This window comes from Rattus norvegicus, chromosome 16, assembly GCF_021556685.1.
Source record: "Rattus norvegicus strain SHRSP/BbbUtx chromosome 16, alternate assembly SHRSP_T2T, whole genome shotgun sequence".
Taxonomy (NCBI): Eukaryota; Metazoa; Chordata; class Mammalia; order Rodentia; family Muridae; genus Rattus; species Rattus norvegicus.
Genome location: NC_141549.1, coordinates 9240001 through 9247396, shown reverse-complemented (window position 1 = coordinate 9247396; position 7396 = coordinate 9240001). Strand labels below are relative to the sequence as shown.

The window sequence follows — 7396 nt, the reverse complement described above, 5'->3', positions numbered from 1 at the left end:
CCAAGAAGTCCCATATTCAGCAGGACGTGACTACGTGCTGGAATGACTTGGTGGAGCAGAGCCCTCTGCTGAACAGACAGAAAAGATTGCAACAAACAAACAAACCTTTCTTCAGCAAGACTGTCAAAAATTCAGATAGAAGTTTTGATCAAAGCATAACCTAGATTCTCTTGGCCAGTGGTTATTTTGACACACAAAATCCCATGATTAATTCCATACGTTTAGATTTGCTTTCAAGATTTATTTTTTATAGGTGTGTCTGTGTTGTGTCTCTAGCCGTGCATATACCCATGAGCGCATATGTCTGTGGAGACCAAAGACATCAGATGCCCTGGAACCTGTAGGCCGTTGTGCTAGGAATCAAATTTGCATCCTCTGCAAGAGTAGTCAGTGCCCTCAATTGCTGGCCCATCTCTCTAGCCGCAGTTTAAATGTTTCTTCTCTTTATGTTAATTGTAAGGCTTCAGGTTTTTATACTCACCTTGGACTTTAGTAATTCTACCAGACATTAAAAATCCTAGCAGACTCCAAACTAGGTGTGTGCCATTTTGGAAGCAGAGAGCAGGGAAGGCACTCTGATCTAAGTCAGGTCTTCATGTCTAGAGGGATGCAAACCAAACCGTTGGCTGCATTCCATTTGATAATGAAGTTCTATTTGCTGCATCCTGACTCTTAAGCCTCTGCCTTTCAAAATCAGAATTCAAACAGCTCGTGTTTTGAAACTTGGTGTCTTTCCCAGAAATGATGTATTTAAAAAAATTTTCTTATGGCTGGCAGCACCTAGACTATTGTCCTGTCGTTATGATAAATTGGCCCGGCCTTCAAATATTAATTGGAAGCATATGCATGTCTTATCAATATTGCATTCTAATTAGTAGGGTCATCTTGAGGTTCCATGGACCGAGAGATGAGAGATGGGTGTGTGTAGTATTTGGCTAATTAATCATCTCTGGGAAGATGAATGCAACACTCTGTGGAATTTTCTGTTTAATTGGTTACTGTGTAAGATCACAGAGCAATTGATTGCTTAACTTCTCTCCTAACTCCTCATTACACACTTTATACTATAGCACTTGCACTGGGAAAGACTGCTCTAGTTTGTTTATTCTCCTGCTGTTTATTTTTCTTATCTACAGAGATAGTGAAAACTGCCACTTGTGCTTTGCAAATAAACACATGTTCAATAGAAAAATAGGACTCTACACATAAATACTCTTCTACTTAATAAGAACAATGAGACTTAATTCTTTATTCCCAGTTCTTCTAGGCCTTCGGTCTCTGACTCTTGCTTCTTGGCTCCTCTGGGCCTCCAGTTTGCCAACTGTAGGTCTTGGGACTTCCCCGACTCCATTATCTTGCAAGACCATTTCCTTAAAATAAATCTTTCATTTCTATAGCTACTCACATTCTTACTGCCCTTGCTCTTAGGACCCCGCAGACTAACCCATGCTCTGCCCATGACCACTCTGCATCCAGGTGGCACCATTTAGATATATGAATCATTGTGTTCTCGATCAGATCATGATTTTTCTGGACCACATCCTCTCCTACCCAGACAAGCGTGACAGACTTGTAATTCCTGTTTCCTTTCCCTACCTCCTAAATCCAGTTCTTTTCACAGCATCCAATCGACTCCCTCACAATGTAATTGAGTTGTATGGATCTCTAACCAAGACTTACTGATGGCTTCTGGGACATCTGTGCAGGGACCTCCAAGGCCCTGTGTGACCTAAACACTAAAGACAAAGGCAAGAGAACTCCCAGACCACTTGTGTTTTACTCTAAGACCCATCAAGTAACACAACATTGTGGAAAGAAACCCTTCCATTTGCCTTCAACTCACAATCCTGAGACATGGTCCCAGATTCTCCCCAGGCCCCTTGGCTCATATGCACAGCGCACTGGATCTAAGACTGTTCTATGGACTGGTCCGGTATGCTATAAGAATTAAGGAGAGGGGTACAATATACGCAGGACACTTGAGCAAGAAGACCTCAGCCTGGTTCTGTCTTTCGTATTTCAGTGTTCTGAGATAGTATTAGAAAGAATTGCCTAGCAAAGACTTCTAATGGAACAGAAGTTTGGGAAGCAGCGAGTTACCTGTCTGGGGATGTCCTCAGGCACAAACTGAAGACAACTAGGGACAAGGGTGCTAAAACCAGGCACACTTCATGTTCAGTCTGCTTTATGTCCTAGATGTTGAGTTTCTCCAGCCTCTCTTTCTGGGCTTCATTAGCTGAAGGCACATTGCCCTTTTAGAAGTCCCAGAAAAGCTAATGGCTATAAGATCATCACAGAATCTCTGAAAAAGAGATACTTTCTCTGGCCTGGAACTATCTAAAAGAAGAACAGATAGCCTCATATAGGCGACGGCCTGGGTTCTATTCGCAGCGCTACAGAAAAGCTCAAACGCCAGAAAGGAGAGCATCTTTGTGCATCTCCACTGCTCACATCTGACAGGGATGGCAGAGAACAGTGAGACTGGAGGAACATACCTCCCGGCTACATGACATCAGTCATCACAGGATGCGTGAGAGGTCAGGCTGTTCTCCAAGCCAATAAAAGGGTCTGAGATTTCCACCCCTTCTCCAGAGCGTCTCCCTCCCAGAGCTTCGGCTGGACGATAGATATTTAAATGTTGTTTTTGGCATTGGTCAACATCATTTCTTCCAGATGTTACCCAAAGGTTCCAGACCAGTTTCAATGGTCTGGAAGGGCTCAAACAAGTCATAAGAATTTTAAAAGAGTCTAAATTGGTGGTGAGTCTGGCCTGAGTCTTGAACTGAGTTTTATTTGCTAAAGGCAAAAGCCTGTCCTTAATGTTCTACTAGCCAAAAATATTATTTGCACTTAAAGAAAAAAATAATCAAATGCTTTTTTGGGTGCTTATATGAATTTTTCCCTTCTGTTTAGACTGAGGACAGTGAGACCCTGTTTGCAGTTGAGCTCAACATGCAGCCTCCTGGCTTCATCTCAATTTAAAGAGATAGGACCAATGGAAATGGTAATTTCTTAAAAAGTGTTTAATAAATAAACTTTTAACATCTAGCATCCTACTTAAGCTGAGATGTTCAGAATAAAAGGAAAGGTCAATTTCGGTTCCCCTCTTTACAGTGCATGCCTTGAATGAAATAGGTCCTCTCTCTAAAACGTGTGACATTCATTCCAGTTGAATGTGCTGAAGATGCTGAGTTGAAATACAGGGTCTCTGTTGTGCTTGCCCAGATTCCTCCAGAGGTGAACCAAGTGGAAGCTGTGTGTTCTTGGCTGGAAGGAATTTGTTGACAGGGTCCAGGACCTAGTGTTCTTCTTCTAGCTGTTAAACTCAGATCAAGATCCAGGAAATCAGCACCCTGAAGTAAAGATGGAAAATAGTTTCCTTCTCACAGGGTTTGGGCCGCCATATTTAAAATATTAACAAGGTCACACGCTTGCAAAAGAGTGGTCCTTGAGCACGTCATAGGAGCCATGTGTGCAGTCAGCTGTAGAAGCCTTTGGCCTTCTGTGCACAGTTCTGGTTTGGAAGAAAGGGTGTGTGGAGCAGGGAGATTCTGCACATGGAAAGAGTAGAAAACTTCACCGAGTACACACATGTTGTATCTCTCTGCTAGTCATCCCGTGGCAAGGTGTGTTTTTCAAAGAGAGTACCTCAGCACCATCTGTTCTACAAGTTTTGTTTTAGTGTAACTTGGACACCTTCAGATGGATAGCCAGGACTCATGTCCCCTTGACTCTCAAAAGGGGCAACACCGTTTTATTTTGTTCCATATCTCCTGAGGTCGCAGTGCTGGAGCCTTGATGTTCTACAGTGGCTATCTTGTGAGGAAGTCCCAACGATGCCAAAAGCCACGTAGGAACAGCAAGAAATATTCATCAGACTTGTCACAACAACTTGTCAAACTTGTTCTTGTTGTCACCCATCAGATCAGTCCAAATCTAGACAGACAGATATCCCCTCTGCACTGGGCAAGGTTCTCAGCTGTGTTCCCTGGACAACAAGCCCAGTGTTGATGAAGCTGCCAACATTTAGGATGAGTCTTGCCATCTCAATTAACTTAACTTAAAAACTCCCTCATAGAAATGTTTCAAGTCTTGTCCCCTAGATAATTCTAGATTGTGGGGAGCAGAGGAAGTCCTTAGTATGTAAGGTCTTAAGTGAATCTGTGTTGTTGACATGGGCTCTGCCATGTCAAGGACCTGAACCTTCAGATTCAGAAGGAAATGGCAAAGTCCCATCTCCTGGTCCATGTGTAGACGTTGATAGTGTGTGTAGAAAATATATACCTTCCCTTTCTCTGCCCAGATGTGTATAGGATGTAGACTCCTCTCCCAGAGAGACTTCTCCTAGCTCACATTAGCTGGACCTGTCTCCTTGAGCCAGCTGTGTAGTGTAAACTGCCTCCTTGTTTATCTGTATGTAATAACCCCTCCTCATTTTGTATTAATAACCCTGTCTCTCTGTTCAACTATATATAATAAGCACACTGAACTTCCAGAGGTGTTAGGATGTCTCCATCAAAGCGCCCAGACCAACACGCAATCCCAGCTTTCTGTCTGTGTTGGTCTGTCTGCTCATTCCTGGGACACACTATCCATGCTGGCCCCTGGAGCAGTGCTGGACATGGCAGTAGATCCTTTGAAGTTTGCAATATTAACTCTCAAAAGCTGTATTGCTTCCTTCAACTTGACAGCCAAAAGTACCGTGTATAAACCATGGTCTTTCTCCCCTTGTTCCCACTGTCTAATGGACACCTCATAATGCAAAATGCATTCACTTCAACTTCAAAAGTTCCCTTGTGTTTAATAGCTATGAGTCTGTTTGAAAATGCAAGTGCAGAATCTCTTCTGAGACTCAGGCCATCCCTTTAACGAACAACACTTACAACACACACACACACACACACACACACACACACACTCACACAATTATACTCTTCTAACATGTAATGGCACAAAGTAAACATTCTCATTTCAAAAGGGAGTAATCGAGGCATGGTAAGGAAGTATTGACCAGGGCTTGAGAGATGTGTCCGAGGATAAAACTCTCGATCCCCTTAACAAGGAAGAGTTTGGATCCCTCGACTCACGTAAAGCACACCACAGTTTCAGCATGCTTGTGACAAAATGGGAATTGCAGACTAGAGGCTGTCCGGAAGCTCAGAGGCTAACCAGCCAGAATAACAGTGAACCAGAGATCTTGTCTTAAATGACAGGGAAGGCAAGGAATGACTGATTCCCAAGATTATCCTCCAATGTCCACAAACATACCAATGCCTGTGCTTGCACTGACACACACAAGTATGTACAAATATACATATTACACCTGCACACATCATACAAACCCATAATATTAAAATAATTAATAATAAGACTAAAGCAAGACCAAACCCCAGCATGGGTAACATCAAATCCTACCATTTCCAGTATCTGGGGATAATAATAGAATCATTTGGTATCCAAAGCACCTGGTTAGACTCAACGCCCAGCTTTGCTACCCAGAGTGTACACAGCCTTTCATTTGGGCTGGCTCTATTCAATACATGTAACTTTCCCAAGTGGACATTCCATAGTCCTGGCATTTTCAATTCTCCACTATCTTGGGACCTCCATTGCAAGTTAGGCTTCGCCTTCTGGTTTCAAGCAGTGTCTTCCCAGGTTCACCTTTCAGGAAACCCAACTCTGGCACACATTGCCTGTCTTCAGTAGACTTCTGAAACCTTGGCACAAGTACCCACCACCCCTTTACTCATGCCTCTAAAGTCAACATTACATGGGTGATGCTGCCAAGTTCTACTGTCTACTCAAGATGTAGCTTGCCTCCCTTGGACCATAGTTGCTGAATCCTCTGTGTGCCTTCTACGGATGACCCTAGAGAACCAGTTTCCTAGGAAATCGTTTTTGAGCATGGAGCCCCTTCAGTGGCATTCTCGGGTCATGTTCTCTCTCTTCAAATGAATTTAGATTTCCACAAGGTGGAGTCTTTGATGGATGGAGTCTTGTTTATGGGGAACCTTTTCTGTTGACTCAGTGCCGAGCAGGCTGCTTGTTGATGGTGCTCATCTCTTTAATAAGCCCAACAGCAGCTCGAAGCCACAACTTTCTGTTCTCTCTCTTTGTACTGAGAGTGGCAGCCATGGCACAGACAAAATACTCTCCTGTCTTGAAACTTCTTCCTCCAAATAAATCAGTCCCTTCTGTCTGTATCAGACCTCAGTTAACATCTCAAGATGGCAAGAACAGAGCGAAGGCACACTCTTTGTCAAAGTATAACTTGAATGGCCTCTAACCCAGTCCCCTGGAGAATCCTCGTTCCCCTCTGGAACTTCGTAAGCTGGACCTTCATTTTCCACATTTCTTCCCAGATTATGGTTTTTTCAAACTCCCATCAGAATGAGCCATTAATCTCAGACCATTCTAGATTATTTTTTAGGTAAAAGTTCAACTTTTTTCACATTCTTTCGACAAAGCAGTTCTAAATACCTGAGGTCAATTATTAGGTTTTTTTTTTTTTTTTTTACAACAATAGCCTCACTTCTTGGTACCATTTTCCTGTGTTAGTCACTTTTCTTTCCTATGACAAAATCAAGAAGGGTTTATTTGAGTGGACTGTTCGAGGTTCAAGGATGTAGTCCCTCATGGTAGGTAGTCATGATAGCAGAGGTGTAGAGCGGCTGGTCACAGCACATCCACAGCCTTGGGGCTGGGATAAATGAATGTCAGTGTCTAGCCCATTTTTTCCTTTTCATTCACTTTGGGGACCCTTCCCTTGGAATTGTGCCTTTCACCACAATTAACATGATCTAGAGACAAACACTTATGCCCAGAGATTTGTCTTCTAGGTGAGTGTAGATTCTGACAAGTTAATGTTAAACATTATGCACAATTATTCTCCCCTCCTCTTGGGGTTTGAACCTAAATTCTGTCCTTGGGCTCCTCCCACCAGAGAATTGCAGTGATATTGCCTCATTGGCCACGGGAGTTTCGTGACCAACACGGCCCCACGTTACTGACAGGCCTCCAACTCCTCATATCAGGTACTGGACTTGTGACTACTCAGTCCCCAGTGGCAGCATTGAAGAGAGCGGTGGCCTTGGATGATGGCCTGAAGCCCTTTTTATGGAACAGATCTCTCAGGGGAATGTGGCCTTGTGCACATTATATGTCTCCTGCCTGCTGCAAGGATGTGGGAGAAGGGGCAGGAGCCTCACAGGGATGATTTCTCCTTTGACAGAGGCCAGGGCTATGAACTTCAGTTGACTGCCATAGTGGTAACTCACTCCTTCAGCGGTTCCAAGCATCTGGATTGTAACTCTCCATAGAACTGATAAACCAGGCCAGGCAGAGGCAGAGCCAATGATGGGGCATGTGGCTACTAAATGAACATTAACGGACTCTC

At 43.6% G+C, this 7396-nt stretch overlaps 1 long non-coding RNA gene across 1 annotated transcript in view; it reads right to left on the bottom strand.

Annotated features, from left to right (window-relative positions):
- Positions 1-6485: 6485 nt before the first annotated feature.
- LOC108348435 (uncharacterized) overlaps positions 6486-7396 on the bottom strand; it is a 5502-nt gene continuing 4591 nt past the window's right edge. The window contains exon 4 of the long non-coding RNA XR_015639636.1: positions 6486-6571. This is a non-coding gene — a long non-coding RNA (uncharacterized LOC108348435). The remainder of the gene's footprint in view (positions 6572-7396) is intronic.